Below are 17898 nucleotides of genomic sequence, written 5' to 3'. Positions count from 1 at the left end.
ATAAAACAATTATCATAGTTCATTCCCAAAATCACATATTGCGGAAAACACAGGTGTATGCGCTGCGATCAAGTCGGGCCCTTCCCTTTTGAACCGAAAGTAACTGAAACCATAAACCACAAACTGTAAGCACAAAGCTTAGTGAGTTCCCCAAATACGACATACCAAACATATCAAACGAGCCACAGATATCATACATATCCAATCAATCAATAAAAGTGCTATGTGCCACTCATAGTCATGCCATTATGCCACGAGCCGCCGCGTGGTATTCCTTGTCAGGTCGGGAACATAAACCCTGGGTCTTACAGAAAAGTTACAGGAGCCACCTCCTTGTCTTCCATGCAAGCATCTCAAAGACAACTAGCATACAATTTACATCTACTTAATTAATAACTGTCAGAGCTCAGACTCTGGTCTTGCATACAGATTACCAAGAGCCGTCTCCTGGTCTTTCATACAGAATGCCAAGGGTCACCCCGGGTCTTCCTACAATACATAAACCAACTGGGCCGATATTGGTGCCTACGACCCATAGAACAGTGAGGATACTCACCTCGAACGCATAAGCTCTCTGAAAGAAATCCCTAACTGTTGCCCTGACGACTCCCCGAACTATCAGATCAAAAATCGCACCCAATTAGAAATTGGGTTCCAATCTATGGTCCATAATCCATTCTTGGGGTAAAATGACCATTTTACCCCTGACCCAACATGAACTAAAACTAAGGCCCAAGCCCAAGACCAAAACCAAAAAGATCCATAAAAGCCCACTAATGGACCAATTTTCCAAATTGGGCCCAACCCCCATATGGGCCTTAGCCTAAGCCCAAAACTTCCTTTAGTCCAACACATGATCACGGATAGCCCAAAAGGCCCAAAGCAATAAAGTGGCCCAAGATGCGAAGCCCAAAATACAACAAGCCCAAAGTCCTCGCTGAACGTTGGGCGTACTTGATGAATCTGATGGGTTTTAGGTAAAACAAAAAAACTAGAAAACAATTCTTAAGTTCACATGCAACCTACATTGGATCTATGTTTTAACTATTGAACATATAACTTTGAATTGCAAAACAAGAACCCTAAGGGAAGAGGCTATTTTCAAAAATAACTAATTAGGGTTTTAGAAACACATACCTTTCAATTGTTAAAGTAAACAATTGGTAATCCTTAGATCTTGATCTTCCTGGAAGCCTAGCACCACAATTGCAATGCCTCTAATGGAATTACACCCAAGAGATAGGAAGAAGGAAACTATATAGAGAGAGAGAGGGGAGGAAAATGCAATTTCGGCCTAGGGTTTCTTCAAGAATCAGGAGTGGTCGAATTAGGGAGCTAGAAGGCCCCTTTTATAGTTGAGGTAGCTAGGGTTTAAGGGAGAACCCTAATGTACCTTTGCTTAAGGCCCAAGCTAATCCAGAAGCCTTATCAAAGGCCCATGGACGAAATCATTAGGGTTTCCCCTATGGATTTCGTCCACCTCCTCCAAGGAGGTTCTGGAACATTCCTTCCAAGTATTTAATAACTGCAAACTAGTTCCTATACTTTATAACTAATACAATTAACGTCAAAATTAATTCCAATTAATTTCTGACTAACTATTAATTAAATATTATGATTTCTAATTAGTATATTATTTTCATAACATATTAATAAATCATTTATATTAATTTATTAATCTTATAATAAATTAATCTCTCTCATTTCATAATTTCCTTGTCCAGTTGATAGGTTTGAGGGTAACCCAAAAGGATTGTGCTGCTATAAATTCAAGTACATACCAATTATAGTTATGGTCTTAGACACCTAATCCAACAGTCTCCCACTTGAATAAGTCTGTAACTATGATTGCTAGTATGACTTCTAAATCGACCAGCAAATTGTAGCTTCCAAAACCTGTTGTCGAACTCTGACCCAGTCAGTCACGTGTCCTAAGATAAGTGATCATATAATCCTTCGTTCTGCAAGATATCCCTAGACATAAGACATGTAATGCAATCAATCTCTTTGTCTAGAATCTATGTTTCCCGATTTCTGATTTGTGATGATATAGGACTTCCAGTTGAACACATTAATTTAGCCCTGGCTGGCCCCAACACATAAGTCAACACCAAATCATCGAAGGGCCCACAAATATCGCTTTTCCCGTTAGGACAAAAGGAACGAATAAACGTTGACTCATATGCTTGTATCTTTTACTCATCAAACTACACATGACAATACGTTTTATAGCATCAAGTTACTGATGCGTTTACGTATCACCAATGTGTAACCGACTTGTAATTTACAACTCATATATCTCTGTTTCAAGATTATAAGATATTATCGTCTCAGTATTACTCGTGATGAATTCCATGAAGTAATACTCTGAGCGAGGGTTTATCCAATACTCAAATCTCCATTTCTAAGTACTCATGAACATTGCAACAGTTATATTGCTATGTCGAACTCCCTTGGACAATCTGCAATCCAATTCATGACAGTCTTAATTCATTACTTACTTCAAAAAGTACGAGCGACTGTGGAATTTGAATAATCATATTATTCGGGAAGTAAAACATGCAAAATATGAAACACAATAATAAACAATTAACAAAAGGCAGTAAACAAACTTATAAATAATACTTTATTATTTAATCACCAAAAGTCAATTACATTTACTTTGTTACAAGTTTCAGAATAAAACTAATCTAACTGCTAAAACTAATATCATCTCTCAGACCAATGCTTCGATCATGCTGAATATGCTTAACCCTACTCAAACCCTTTGTGAGGGGGTCTGATGGGTTATCCTCAGATGATACCCTCTTTACAACAAGATGACCTTCTTCTACTCTATGTTTGATGAAATGGTACTTTTTGTCGATATGTATGCTTTTACCATGATCTCTGGGTTCCTTTATTAAGGCAACCGCTCCTTCATTATCGCAGAACAGTTCCATACTCTCCTGAATGGTTGGAACAACTCTGAGATCTTCGATGAAGTTCCTCAACCAAGCTGCTTCTTTCGACGCTTCACTCGCTGCTATGTATTCTGATTCACAAGTAGAATCAGCCACCGTATCTTACTTGGAACTTTTCCAAGTAACTGCTCCTTCGTTCAGTAGAAATACCCAGCCAGATTGTGAACGGAAGTTGTCACTATCTGTTTGAAAGTTGGCATCACTGTAACCATCTACTCTTAAAGTATCATTGCCACCAAGTACAAGGACCCAGTCCTTTGTCCTTCGCAAATACTTGAGTATATTCTTAACCGCTATCCAATGAGCTCTACCCGGATTTCCCTGATAACGGTTGACCATGCTCAAAGCAAAGGCCACATCAGGGCGAGTACATGTCATAGCGTACATGATCGATCCGACAGCGGAAGCATAAGTCACATGACTCATGTCATCTATTTCCTCATCCGTAATCGTACATTGATTCTTACTCAATTTGGTATTACTCTGGATAGGTAGCTCTCCCTTCTTGGAATTTTCCATACTAAACCTCATTAGTACCTTGTCCAAGTATGTGCTCTGACTAAGTCCAATTAGTCTCTTCTTTCTATCTCTCAATATTCTTATCCCAAAAATATAGGCAGCTTCTCCAAGGTCATTCATGGCAAAACACTTTCCAAGCCAAGACTTAACATCTTTCAAGGTTGGAACGTCGTTACCAATGAGCAATATGTCATCGACATAAAACACCAGAAAAGTTACTATACTCCCACTAGCCTTGATATACACAAAGGACTCATCTTCACTCCTAGAGAAACCAAATTCTTTGACTTTCTCATGGAAGCAAAGTTTCCAGCGATGAGATGCTTGTTTCAATCCATAAATGGATTTCTCAAGCTTGCACACTCTATTTGGAAACTTTGCATCAACAAAACCCTCTGGCTGATTCATGTAAACATCCTCAGCCAACTTCCCGTTAAGGAACGCAGTCTTGACATCCATCTGTTTGATTTCATAGTCATGAAAGGCAGCTATGGCGAGCAATATCCTAATAGATTTAATCTTAGCTACTGGTGAGAAGGTCTCATCATAGTCAACCCCCAAGGTTTGAGTGAAACCTTTTGCAACCAGTCAAGCCTTGAATGTGTGCACTTTTCCATCCATGTCGGTCTTCTTTTTGAAGATCCATTTGCACCCAACTGTCTTACGACCTGGTGCATTATCAACCAAATTCCAAACTTGGTTGTCATACATGGATTTGATCTCGTTATCCATTGCTTCTTTCCACTTGGAAGCTTCTGGGCTTGCCATTGCTTCCCTGTAATTAGCTGGTTCATCCAGATTTACCAGTGTCCTATCACTGATAAATGTGTCACCGTCTGAAGTAATATGGAAACCATATAACTCAGGTGGCACACTAACCCTAGTGGATCTTCGAAGAGGTAATGAGTTATCAACTGGTTCAATAGGAAATGTTTCCTTTGGTTGAGTGCTAGTATCTTCTAAGGTTCCTTCATTCGTTGTCTCTTGAATTTCTTCAAGGTCAGTGGTACTCCTACTGTCCTCTTTGAATATGAGCTATCTTTCTAGAAAGACTCCTCTTCGTGCTACAAAGACCATGTTCTCACTAGGTCTGTAGAACAAATATCCAAAAGACTGTTTTGGGTAACCAATGAAAATACACTTCTCACTTTTTGTTTCTAGCTTATCGTGAGTCTCTCGTCTTACGAAAGCTTCATTACCCCAGACTTTAATATGTGCTAACGAGGGAACTTTCCATGTCCATATTTCGTGAGGTGTTTTTGGCAACCTTATTTGTGGGGACAAGATTGAGGATGTGGGTGGTTGTCTCTAAGGCATACCCCCATAAATGAATAGGAAGTGAAGCACGTCTCATCATAGGACGAACCATGTCTAACAAGGTTCGATTATGCCTCTCGGCCACACCATTTAACTGTGGTGTCCTAGGAGGAGTTAATTGTGAAACTATTCCACATTCCTTTAGATGGTCGTTGAACTCGATATTAAGATACTCTTCACCTCTATCGGATCTAAGTACCTTTATCTTCCTGTACAATTGATTCTCGACCTCATGTTTAAACTCGTTGAACTTTTCAAAGGTTTCTGACTTATGCTTGATTAAGTAGATAGAGCCATATCTGCTATAATCCTCAGTGAAAGTCACATAGAATCGATTAGCATCCCTTGTGGTTGATCTGAAGAGTCCACACACGCCATTATGTATGAGGTCCAACAAACCTTCACCTCTTTCACAAGATCCTGTGAAAGGTGATTTTGTCATCTTTCCCAAAAGACAAGATTCACACATATCATTTGATTTTAGATCAAATGATTCCAATACTCTATCCTTTTAGATTTGGGCTATGCGTTTCTTGTTAATGTGTCCAAGAAGACAATGCCACAAGCACGCCTTGTCTACACTATTAGACAAGTCAATATTAAACACACTATTACCTAAGCTATCAACACAAGTCACTGTTTCATACACACCATCACAAGGTAAAGCTTCAAACAAAAAATTGCCATTCTTATAAACAGAAATCGAACCATTCAAATCATTGAAAGAATACTTAAAACCTTGTTTGAACAATGCATGAAATGAAATAATGTTTCACGTTATCTCTGACGAATAGCAACAATTCAATAAATCTAATCTAACATCATTATTAAGCAAAAGTTGATAAAATCTGATCTTGGTTACTGGTGAAGACTTTCTGTTTCCCATGATCAATTTTATCCTTCCTCGCTCCACCTCCTCGCTTTCTTTTAACCCCTGCAAATCAGAACAGATGTGAAAACCACATCCTGTATCAAGGACCCAAGAACGAGAAGATAATGAGTTATTAGAAGAAATAGTGTAAACACCTGTTGAAGATGGCTTCACTTTGCCATCCTTGATGTCCTGCAGATACTTCATACAACTTCATTTCCAGTGCCCCTTGTCATTGCAATAAAAGCAATCAACATCCTTTGGATCAGAAGCATGGGAAATGACAGCATTGGGCTTGGCCTTTGATCCACTTCCAGATGACCTAGCTTGGGCCTTGCCCTTCCAATTTTACTTAGGAGGACCTTTCCTCTTTTCCCCATTTCCATGTCCAATATCCAAGACAGTGGCACTAACAGGAGTGGAGGGTATACTTTTACCCTTCATTCATGCCTCAGCTATCTGCAACAAGTTGTGCAATTGGGCCAATGTCTGCTCAGTGTTGTTCAAATGGTAAGTTAGGATGAGTTGACCATAACAATCAAGTAATGAGTTCAAGACCATGTCAATGGCCAATTCCTCATCAAACTGCACATTGAGATTGACCAAACGCTCTATGTAGCGTTGCATTCTTTGCACATGACTGACAACCTAGTCCCCATTATTCATCTTACAAGCCATGAGTGATTTGACTACCTCAAACTTCTCTTGACAAGCTCGCTTATGGTACTTTTTCATAAGGTCATTGTTCATCTGAAAGGGCCAGTAGTCCTCATAGTATTTCTGCAGTTCGGGATACATGGTTGCGACCATGATGCAAGACACTTTCGTAGCATCATCATAATGCTTCTTTTAGGCACCATATTCTTCGGGAGTGGCTTTGGTTTCATCAATATCCTTAAGCTCCTTTCCGAGGACATATTCTTTGTCCTCAAAGCGAAGTGTCATCTTTATATTGTGCATCCAATCGTTATAGTTTGAGCCATCCATAACGACTCTGGAGAAAATGGAGAGCAAGGAGAAACCTTGGTTGGAGGATGATGAAGCATAAGTGTTTCCAGGAGCATACATCTGAAAAAAAAGATAGTTTTAGTTAGATTTCAAGATACCTCAATATAATAACCCAAATATACAATATTAAGGTTAGGATCCAACTATGAGGGTTCACAACTTAGAAATGGGATGCCGAGATCCAAGTGTGAATTTCATAAAGGTAGGTGAATGACGATTCACCAATTCCACCATTAGACGAAATGAAATGAAGTAAAATTCCTAATTCTTTTGATATACATTGAAACTATTCAATGACATGTTTTAATATCAGATTATGCTCTTGTATTTGTGACTGGGATACCGAGGATCACAAACAAGATGTGAATAACCATGCAAATGTGTTTGGTAACCTCATTGTCTTTATCATCTTTTATTAATGTGTTGGTAAACCACACACGCTCCATCAACAATGATAATTATGAGATACCCATCACGACTCTTTATTAGTCCCTATTAGTGTGTTGGTTAACCACACACGCTCCACTAACGACTTATAAAGTGTAATGTGCAATTTCATGGGTTAGCATACAATTCACATTTTTCCTAAAGTAACTAGAGTTAGGATTTTGTAAAAATAATGTTCTAGTGCTTTATTAATAACATTATACTTTTAATGAGATTAACTTGTCCTATCAAATTCATTCTGCTAACGACCGTCCACTAATCAAGGAAGCGGTGGGTGAGAGTGGACGCTCATTCAACTACCATTTTATAGGCATTTTCCTTATACCCCCCTTATAGACTAGCTTCGTGAATGAGGCATACTAGCGATTCGACTGACCAATTCTTATACATATATAATATTTAACTTTTAATTATAATATATATAAGGTGTGTTTTAAACTTTTTAAAACTTTAAGGTTTATATAAATTTTCGAAAATAAAACTATTAATTTTTTAAATTTAAAATAAACAAAAAACTAGATTTAATAATTATCTATTAATTAAATTTTAATTAATTTATTAAATCTTGTGATGATTATCTAATTAAATTAAACAATTAATTTAATCATAATCCTTAACCCTCTTGGTTTCGAAAATTTAGGGTATAGGATAATTTCCTTATTTTATCAATTATCCAATTAAGTAACAATTATCCAAACAAGGAACTCTACAACCCTAAGCTAATTTCGAAATCAAGGAAAGTGGCTAGGGTTTTTTCAAAACCCTAATCCTAATTTCGATTAGGGTTTATGGAGGCTAGGGTTTTTCAAAAAACCCCTCAAACCAAAAACCCTAAAAACGAAAACATGGCCTATTAGGGTTTAATAGCTATAAACCCTAGTTTAAAATTCAACTATTATAGCAATTCAATTTAAAACAAAACCAATGGCTTTGATACCACTGATGGGTTTTAGGTAAAACAAATAAACTAGAAAACAATTCCTAAGTTCACATGCAACCTACTTTGGATCTATGTCTTAACTATTGAACATATATAACTTTGAATTGCAAAACAAGAACCCTAAGGATTTTCGAAAATAACTAATTAGGGTTTTAGAATCACATACTTTTCAATTGTTAAAGTAAACAATTGGTAATTCTTAGATCTTGATCTTCTTGGAAACCTAGCACTGCAATTGTAATGCCTCAAATGGAATCACACCCAAGATGTAACATCCCAAAAATTCAAGGTTAAAAATTTCATTTTTATTATAATCAAATCACTATTCTAAACTTATCCAAACATTGAAAAAGCATTTCAAATACATAATTAGCAGAGTCATTCCCAAAGATCACAAATTGCGGAAAACACGAGTGTATGCGCTTCGATTGTCCCGAGCTCTCTCATTTGAAAACTGGAGTACCTGAAACATAAATTGAAAACCGTAAGCACAAAGCTTAGTGAGTTCCCCAAATACCACATACCATACATATCCAACGATTCATGCATGTCATATATAACCGTGAGCCATACATATCATTCATATACCATAATCAATAAGAGTGTTATGTGTTAACCATAGTCTTGCCATTATGCCACGAGCCGCCTCGTGGTCTTTCTTGCCAGGCCGGGAGCCACAACCCTGGGTCTTACAGACAAGTGCCAAGAGCCACATCCCAGTCTTCCATGCAAGCATCACAAATACAACTAGCATATAAACTACACTAATTAACTACTTGTCAGAGCTCAGACTCTGGTCTTGCATACAGTGTGCCAGGAGCCGCCTTCTGGTCTTTCATACATAATGCCAAGGGCTAACCCCCTGGTCTTCCTACAATACATAAACCAAATGGGCCGGCATTGGTGCCTTCGACCCATACAACAGTGAGGAGACTTACCTCGAATGTTGAAACTCCCTGAAAGAAATCCCTAGTTGTTGCCCTGACGACGCCTCCGAACTATCATATCAAAATAACACCAAATAAACAATTGGATTCCATTCCAAGGCCTACTAACCATACCTGGGGTAAAATGACCATTTTACCCCTGACCCAACAAGAACCAAAATTGAGGTCCAACCTCAATAACCAAAAAGGCCCAAAACCAAAAGATCCACAAAGGCCTACTAACGGCCCAATTTTCCAAATTGGGCCCAATCCCATATGGGCCTTATCCTAAGCCCATACTTCCCTTAATTAAAATTCAGATTACCTCAATTACCCCTTGGGACAAACTTGCTCAAAGACATAAGTTAAAAGTCAAAGTCAACGGCCCAAGTTGACCCAACTCGCCGAGTTGCCCTTCAACTCGTCGAGTTTCCTTCATCAGACTGCAAAAATCGAGAAGAACCAATCCAACTCGCTGAGTTCTTCAGGAACCAAACATCTTAACCCAATAAGCCGACATAATCGAAACTAACAGCTTCCCCACTCAGATCTTAATTGAAATAGCATCTAGAAGGGTAAAGTTTCCAACTTTACCCCTAGGGACCAACCAAGTGGGATCAAAATCCAAATCATAGACTTAAAAGGTTAAGGGATTAATCAATAATCACTTAATCACCAAGACAAAGCCCCAAAATACAGATCTGGCCCTTTAAGGATGCATGGTCACATAAAGCTTCCAAATTTACACTCATGCATGGCTAAGAGAGGCTCAAAAGCTCATAAGAGACTAAAAGACGAGCTTAATAGATGCATGAACCCCTTAAGACCATAAAGTTGATACCTTTATGCCAAAAGAACTCATGAAGATCATAGATCTGAAAGAGTAAACACTTGGGACTTCAACATCCCCAACAACCACCCATCCACGGCTAAAATCATACAAATAACCCAAGAAGAGATCTAAACCAATACTAAGCTAGGTTAGAGCTTTATACCCGAAATATGTTGAAAATGGAGCAGAGAACCAAGATCTGAAAGCTCCAACTTGAACCACCACCTTGCACCAGGCTTCTCTTCCTTTAAAGAGCTTCCAACACACCAAAACACGCCCACAATGAGCTCACAACACTCAAGGAGGCTCTAGGGTTTCGAGATTAGGGTTAGGGGCTATGCAGTCTGGGAAAAGGCCACCACCTGGAACTTAAGGTGTTTAAATTGGGTGCAAAACCCAAAAATTAGGGTTTCTCAAACATCGTCCAACTCGTCGAGTTCCCTTCACCAACTCGATGAGTTGGTCCTTAAAAACACGCGCCCCAAAAGCTTCCAACACGTCGAGTTTATTCCACAAACTCAACGAGTTGGCCCCAAAAAAATTAATTTATTTCCATAATTGAACTTCTAGATTACGGATGTTACACAAGAGCTAGCAAGAAAGAAACTATAGAGAGAGGAGGAAAGAGTATGCAATTTCAGCCTAGGGTTTCTTCAAGAATCAGGAGTGACCAAATTAGGGAGCTAGAAGGCTCCTTTTATAGTTGAGGTAGCTAGGGTTTAAGGGATAACCCTAATGTTCCTTTGCTTAAGGCCCAAGCTAATCCAGAAGCCTTATCCAAGGCCCATGGACGAAATCATTGAGGTTTCCCCTATGGATTTCGTCCACCTCCTCCAAGGAGGTTCTGGAACATTCCTTCCAACTATTTAATAATTGCAAACTAGTCCTTGTACTTTATAACTAATATAATTAACCCCAAAATCAATTCCAATTAATTTTTGGCTAACCATGAATTAAATATTATGATTTCTAATTAATATATTATTTTCATAACATATTAATAAATCATTTATATTAATTTATTAATCTTATAATAAATTAATTTCTCTTCTTTCATAATTTCCTTGTCCAATTGCTAGGTTTGAGGGCAACCCAAAAGGATTGTGCTGGTATCAATTCAAGTACATACCAATTATAGTTAAGGGCTTAGACACCTAATCCAACGGAATCTAGATCGCGATTTCAAATCAGTACGCTGGGCGTACGGCCAGTTACGCGGGGCCTAACCTGGCTTAATCCAAAACTCGTTTTTTGACTTAACCACTTTGCACCCAAACTTCAGAGAACCTTAAAATAAAGCTCTTAATGCATAAAGTCGACACCTTTATGCATTTGCATGACTTAATGGGACACAACAATCATCTTAATCCATTAAGACCCATTCTAATCCAACTAGAACATGCATGGACCATTCTTAAACTTCAAGCAAGCATTTTTATGAACTAACAACATCAGAAAAGGCAAGATCTATCACTCCAAGCTCCTGGAGTGGCTCAAACTCACAAGGAGAACTTAATACACCATAAAAGCCCTTAATTTTGCCCTAAAGTCAAACTAGCATAAGAAGAAGCCAAGATAAGAACTTAATACCTTAAATGAGCTGGAAATGAAGCCAAAAGTTTGGATCTAAAAGTCTTCCTTTGAACCACAAGCTAGCACCAAGCACCCTTTTCTTGAAAATGAACAAAAATACACCAAAATGCACTCTTAGATCTCTCAAACACTCAAAATGAGATTAGGGTTTCCGAAATAAGGCTAGAAGACAATGGAGGCTAAGAAATGAAAGTGTCTTGAACTCATAAAGATGTTTAAATAGTGCCCAAACCATAAAAATTAGGGTTTGGCACCCTACTCATTACATTAGGCGTACCCCCAGCTTATGTTGGGCGTAATCACCCAGGCACGTGCCCTCCTCCATGCACGCATGGGATCAGCTTGCCAACTTTTTCCACCAAGGGCTATTTCTGCCATATATATTTCAAATTACCATAACTTCATCATCTTAGGTTCGTTTCCAACAAACCTTATATCCATGGAAAGGTGGCGAGACTCCCTACGCTTCTAACAACACACCATAGCGTTAAAACTTCCCGTTCAAAACCCAAAATTCATAAAAGACCTAGTTATCAAATTACGATTGTACCCTTGGCCTTCGAAGACACAATCGAACACTTGGATCACTTAAACCATAACACCCACATCTGAAAAGACCAAAACGTTTATTCCCAGAAGCCCTAAGCCTCATAACAACTGAAGATTGGGTCGCAGCCCCGAGAAATGAAGCAAATCCAAAACTGAGTGTTACACAAAAGCTCCCACAACCGTTCCTTCACTCTGCCTTCCTTGCCCATGTCTCCCGATTATTCATGAATTGCACAACCACCCATGATCTCCATTCCTGTCTATATAAGTCTTCGATTTCACTGTAAATGGTTCAGCGTTTCATATGAAATCGTGGACCAATTCTTTCCGCCTTCCACTGGAATTCTTTGTTTCTCCTCATTACTGCTTATAATTGATTATGTTATGGTGTTCGTGTTTCAATTTTGATGAAAAACCCCTAGTTTCTACTATTCCTTTCAGGAATTGAGGGAACGACACTCCTTTACTGCTATGATTTCAACTATTCTCTTCCATATCAACGATTGATGCACGATTCCACCTCCATCACCGATTGTTGGCTACTTCTATAATGTTCAGCTTGGTAACGACTCTGTTTCACCTTCTCTTTCGCTTCCACCACCACATTCAGCTAAGATTTTCAGATCAACAGGTACCAACCCATCATCATTTTTATTTTATTATATTTTATCACATCACTGGTAAGTTTCTGTTCTTGATATTTTTATCTATATGATATTTGAATAAGTTATTTGAGAATGCAAGTTGGTTGTTTAATTGTGCAATAAATCATTTTGTTACTAATTTGGGTCTAGAAGCAAGACATTTCTAATATTTATTGGACTTGGTTACATGTATGTCAAGTGTTTGCTAAAATGCTTTAATGAAATTTGCATGCCTACCAAAACATATTCATTAAGCATTTCTTGTGTATTTATATTTAATTTGTTTATTTTCTCCATTTTAGGGTTGAACTTTGGAGCTTGGTCATGGAAATGATGTCACATATGTAGGTTTTAGGGTTACTAAGCCTGAGGTTTGAGCTTAGTCATGCAGTGATACATGGAACAATTTTTGTATGGGATGGTAAGTATAATAAAATTTTAAATGGTGATAATCATACATTATGCTTATTGTTCTTGCACTTGTGTCATTCTTGTGTTGTATATAAATATGAAGGAGTGGAGTTTTTAGGGAAAAGTTTGTTGGCAGTCAACCTGATCGATCAGATGGAGCTATGAAGGCAGAGGCTAAACAAATTAAATTGCTTAGATATTACTTTAGACTTGACAACTTAATAAGTTAATGATGTGCTCATTAGTTTAGTTAGATTATGCATCTTTAACTACATCTATTTCAAAAAAAATGATCCACAATCTGATCATTGATGTCAAGATGAAACCCTGGTATAAACACAAAAATGAAAATCATCAATAAATACTACATGGGTGTAACATCCCAAAATATCAATAAATTTTTTATTTTTAAATAATTAAATCCATACAAACATTTGTTATAATACCAACCAGCGTGAAATGTATCTTTCAAAATATCAGAGTAAAACGATAATAATTAGTGCCGAAAAAGCCATCAGGGGATGTTGTGCAGTCAGGTCGGGTCGTTCTCCCTGGAACTAGAAGTACTTGAAAAATGTTTAAACTACAAACTATAAGCATAAAGCTTGGTGAGTTCCCCAAAATACCACATACCATACAATGGACCCATCCCGACATACAGATGGGCCCAACCCAACATGCACATGGGCCTAGCCCAACATGCATACCTATGGGCCCAACCCAACATGCAAATGGGTCCATCCTAACATGCATACTGATGGGCCCAACCCAACAAGCAAATGGGCCTAAACCAACGTGCATACCAATGGGCCAAGCCCAACCTACAATGCAAAAGTCACAAAGACAACTAGCATCCTACACAGTATAGTGATAAGACTCACTTGACTCACAGAATCAGCTAAACCACAGCTCCATGCCCCGCAAAAGATTCTACAACACGCTTATCAAAAAAATAAAAGGTCCAACCTTAGACTACATACTAAATCCAACAATCTTGACCAAAAGTCAACCCATGTCAACAAGTTACAGTCAAAGCCAAATTCAACAACCAACAATATCAACCATTGAGCCTCATTCTATGACCATCCCTTGGTCACGTCTTTAGAACATGCTTAACCCGATTCCAACACGTCTCGCTCCAAATCGGTCATATACAACCCAATCCGCAAGCATCATGACGTGAACCCTCCTTAGTCACGTCGTGAGAATAACAAGTCAATATAGTTGCGGATTCCTTCTTGTTCACGTCGTGACCGTAGTATGAAGCTACAACCTAATGGTTTGAGTCCTTAAACCATTAAGTCTTCAACTCCCACTTTCTAAAAAGCTATTAGGGACTCCAAAGGTTCATAAAAATGATAACTTTATGGATTAACATGCTCCATTCATGTCCTCTATCAAATCTAGGTCAAAGGCTAAGAAAATGACTCAAAATACATGCAAGGCTCCCAATTCACAACCAAATCCCAGATCTGAACCAAATAACACTCGAAAGGCTTTAAGGATCCATACAGTTGCCAAATTTATGGAATACCATCACTTCAACTTGCTCAAACTTGAAGAAAAATGGAAAAGGACTTAGATCTAGCAACCTAAAAGCATAAAGTTTGAATCTTGGACACTTACAAAGGTCCAGAAGCTGCACAAGAGGATGATGATGAGGTTTCCTTGTCGGATCAACACTTTATAACACCTTCTTCTTCTTCTTCAAGCTACCGAAAACACCAAAATGAGCCAATTACCACCAAGAGGGATTAGGGTTAAGCTTTTATAAGGTTTGAAGGTGATTGAGGCTGATAATGAACCCTAAAATCGAGTTAATGGGGGTTTAAATACGAAGGAAATCCTAAAAGATCATGGGCTTGGGATGTAGCCTTCCTCACGTCGTGACCACAGTCCCGATACACGTCCTTCACTTTCTCTTGTCATGTCGTGACCTCTCTATGGTCACTTCGTGACACCTGGTTTTCCCCAAAAACCAAGCTTCTGATTCCTTAATACCCTAAACCGATCTACTCTGGAAAACGAGTGTTACAATGGGATTCTTTCATTTTAACTGGTTTCTGAATTGCTAGAGTTGGATCTTTTAGTTTTATAATCAAATTTGGTCTCATTGTTCTTCTTTTTGTTTATTAGTTGTTGATACTAATGTTGGGTTTTGAGCATTCTAACACTCCTATGGTGTACATGCAACCCTAAATACCTTGGATCTATGTTTTCTCTATTATACATGCAAATATCAATTTCCAAGGTATTTATCCTAACTAGCATATTATGAAGTACAAGTAATATAAAAACTAGTAGAAATACATACATCTTTGTTGGTGCTTGATTCCATGGAGCTCAAGAGCCTAGTGCCCCAAATGTGACACCTCAAATGGTTCACACAACATCATATGCACTTGGAATAACTTAGAGAGAAAGTAGAACACTTCATGAAATCGGTTTGCCCTCTTCATGCATACATGGTGGCCGATTTTGCAAGAATAAGATGCTTATATAGTTTGTCACAATTAGGGTAAACCCTAATTGTCATGGCTTTCCATTTCCTTGGATCCATGGGTTCAAATACACCATGGAGCATCCATGGAGCTGTTGGATATAGTGTCTAAGTCCATAACTTTATTTGGTATGTACTTGACCCGACCCGGCATGGTCCATTTGGGTTGCATGGCATTGCAATACTTGGATAGACAAAATGAGAGAAAGTACACTTGTGATTATTAATATATTATAAGTTCTAATATATTAATAATAGTATTATTTAAGTAGTATTGATCAAGTATTAATCTAGTATTAATTTGGTGATCAAAGTGAGACTAATTAAATATATAGGGTTGATTATGACAATCATCAATTCTTTTATGGTGGATTAATGATCCATGGTTTATGGGTTTGGTTATAACCATATGGAGCTCCATGGATAGTCCATGGGAGTTACAAACCCATGGGTCATGAGAAATGAAGAGTCATGACAATTAGGGTTTATATTTGTAACTCCTAATTATGACACACTATAAAAGAAACCCTATAGCATGCAAAATTGGTACTAGTTGATTCAGAAGAGGGCATAACCGATTTTTGAGGCTAAGTGACATTCTCTCAAGTTATTCCAAGTTTTGTGGTGTTGTGTGAAGCATTTGAGGCACAACATTTGGGGTGCTAGGCTCACAAAGTCTTGAAGGAATCCAAGCAACAACAAGGTATGTATTTCTACTAGTTTTTATGTTTCATATATTCCCCATGTCATGCTAGTTAGGAAATAACCTTGAAATAGAAATTTGCATGTATATAGAGAAAACATAGATTCAAGGTTATTAGGGTTGCATGTACACTTAGGAAGTGTTAGAATGCTCAAAAACCCATCAGTGGTATCAGAGCCTAGGATTGTTTTCTGTATACTTGATGCAAAACTGCTTAAAAATCGAAAATTTTGCACTCTGACGACTGGACTCGCCGAGTTCATGGGGAGGACTCGCCGAGTCCATGAACAAATTCATCCTACTCGTCGAGTAGGATATTGCACTCGACGAGTAGGAGCATGCTGGGCAGTTTTTTCGAGTTTTGTTGCTGGAAATGGATTAAAATCATTATCCCAATCTGTTTTGGACTTGTAAAATCTGTTTTTCAAAATGATAATGATTATGTTAACCCATTTTACATGACTTTTATCAATTTTCAAGTATTGTATATGTTTATATGACTTCTTGAAATTGTTTGATATGAATATTTGTTCTTATGAGTTTTTAGAAGATCATAGGAATTTTGTGTAACTTACATGCTTGTTTAATTCATGATCTTAATGCTAATGATGGTGTCCATAACTTGTCCTCAAGTTATGGATAACCAAAAGTCACTTCTTTAAAAGTTGTAATTAAAGAATAGGAGGTTTCATAAAATGAAGAGTCTTCATTTTTATGAAGCATTAAAACTCATAAGTTACAAATTGAAGAGTCTTGAAATAGTTTCAAAACTTGCCCTCAAGTTTTTTGGAATTTGTAAAGTTACCCCCTCATGTACACTTTAATTCCAAATTGAACTCTTAGAATTTTTTAAAGGTAAAATTCAAGCTTTATGGACTTCATTAAATTAATTAAAGTGTTTAATTAAAAGAGTTAATAATTCCATAAAGACATGGTTTAAGTTTAATTAAATTAAGTATAGTTTAATTAATAGATTAAACCACCAAGTATTTTAAATGTTTAAAATACACCCTTATACTATTATTATAATTTTAATTATATAGATATGTATAAGAATATGTCATTCTTACCGTTAGTAGGCCTCATTCACGAAGCCGGTCTATAAGGGGGGTATAAGGTTGTTGCCTATAAAATGGTGACTTAATCGGTGGAGGGTCGTTAGCCGAACGGGTAGGATACGACTTTAAATACTCATTAAAAGTATAATGAATTATAAAGTAACTATACATTATAAATTCCCAATCTTAGTTACTTTAGGAAAATGTGAAATTGGTGCTAGCCCATAAAATTACACTTTGTACCTTACCAAGTCGTTAGTGGAGCGTGTGTGGTTAACCGGCACACTAACATGGACTAGTAATAGTGGCAAAGGGTAACTTGACTTTATTATAGATCGGTGGAGCGTGTGTGGTTAACCGGCACATCGATTAGGTAATATTGTTGAGGGTACCAAGTCAATTTGTATGGTTATTCACACCTTGTTTGTGATCCTCGGCATCCCAGTCACAAACTTGAGAGGGCACAATCGAGATTCAAACATGCCATTGAAAGTTCAATGTATCTCAAAAGATCTAGGAGTTTCAAATCCAATTAAAAACTTAATTATATTTCGTTTTTATGGTGGAAATTGGTAAATCGTCATTTACCTACCTTCAACTATTTTATAATTTGGATT

The sequence above is a fragment of the Lactuca virosa genome, chromosome 2 (assembly GCF_052849685.1).
Source record: "Lactuca virosa cultivar CGN04683 chromosome 2, Lactuca_virosa_CGN04683_v6, whole genome shotgun sequence".
In the NCBI taxonomy this organism is placed as follows: Eukaryota; Viridiplantae; Streptophyta; class Magnoliopsida; order Asterales; family Asteraceae; genus Lactuca; species Lactuca virosa.
The sequence above is the reverse complement of the archived record's forward strand: the minus strand, read 5'-3'. Positions refer to the sequence as shown.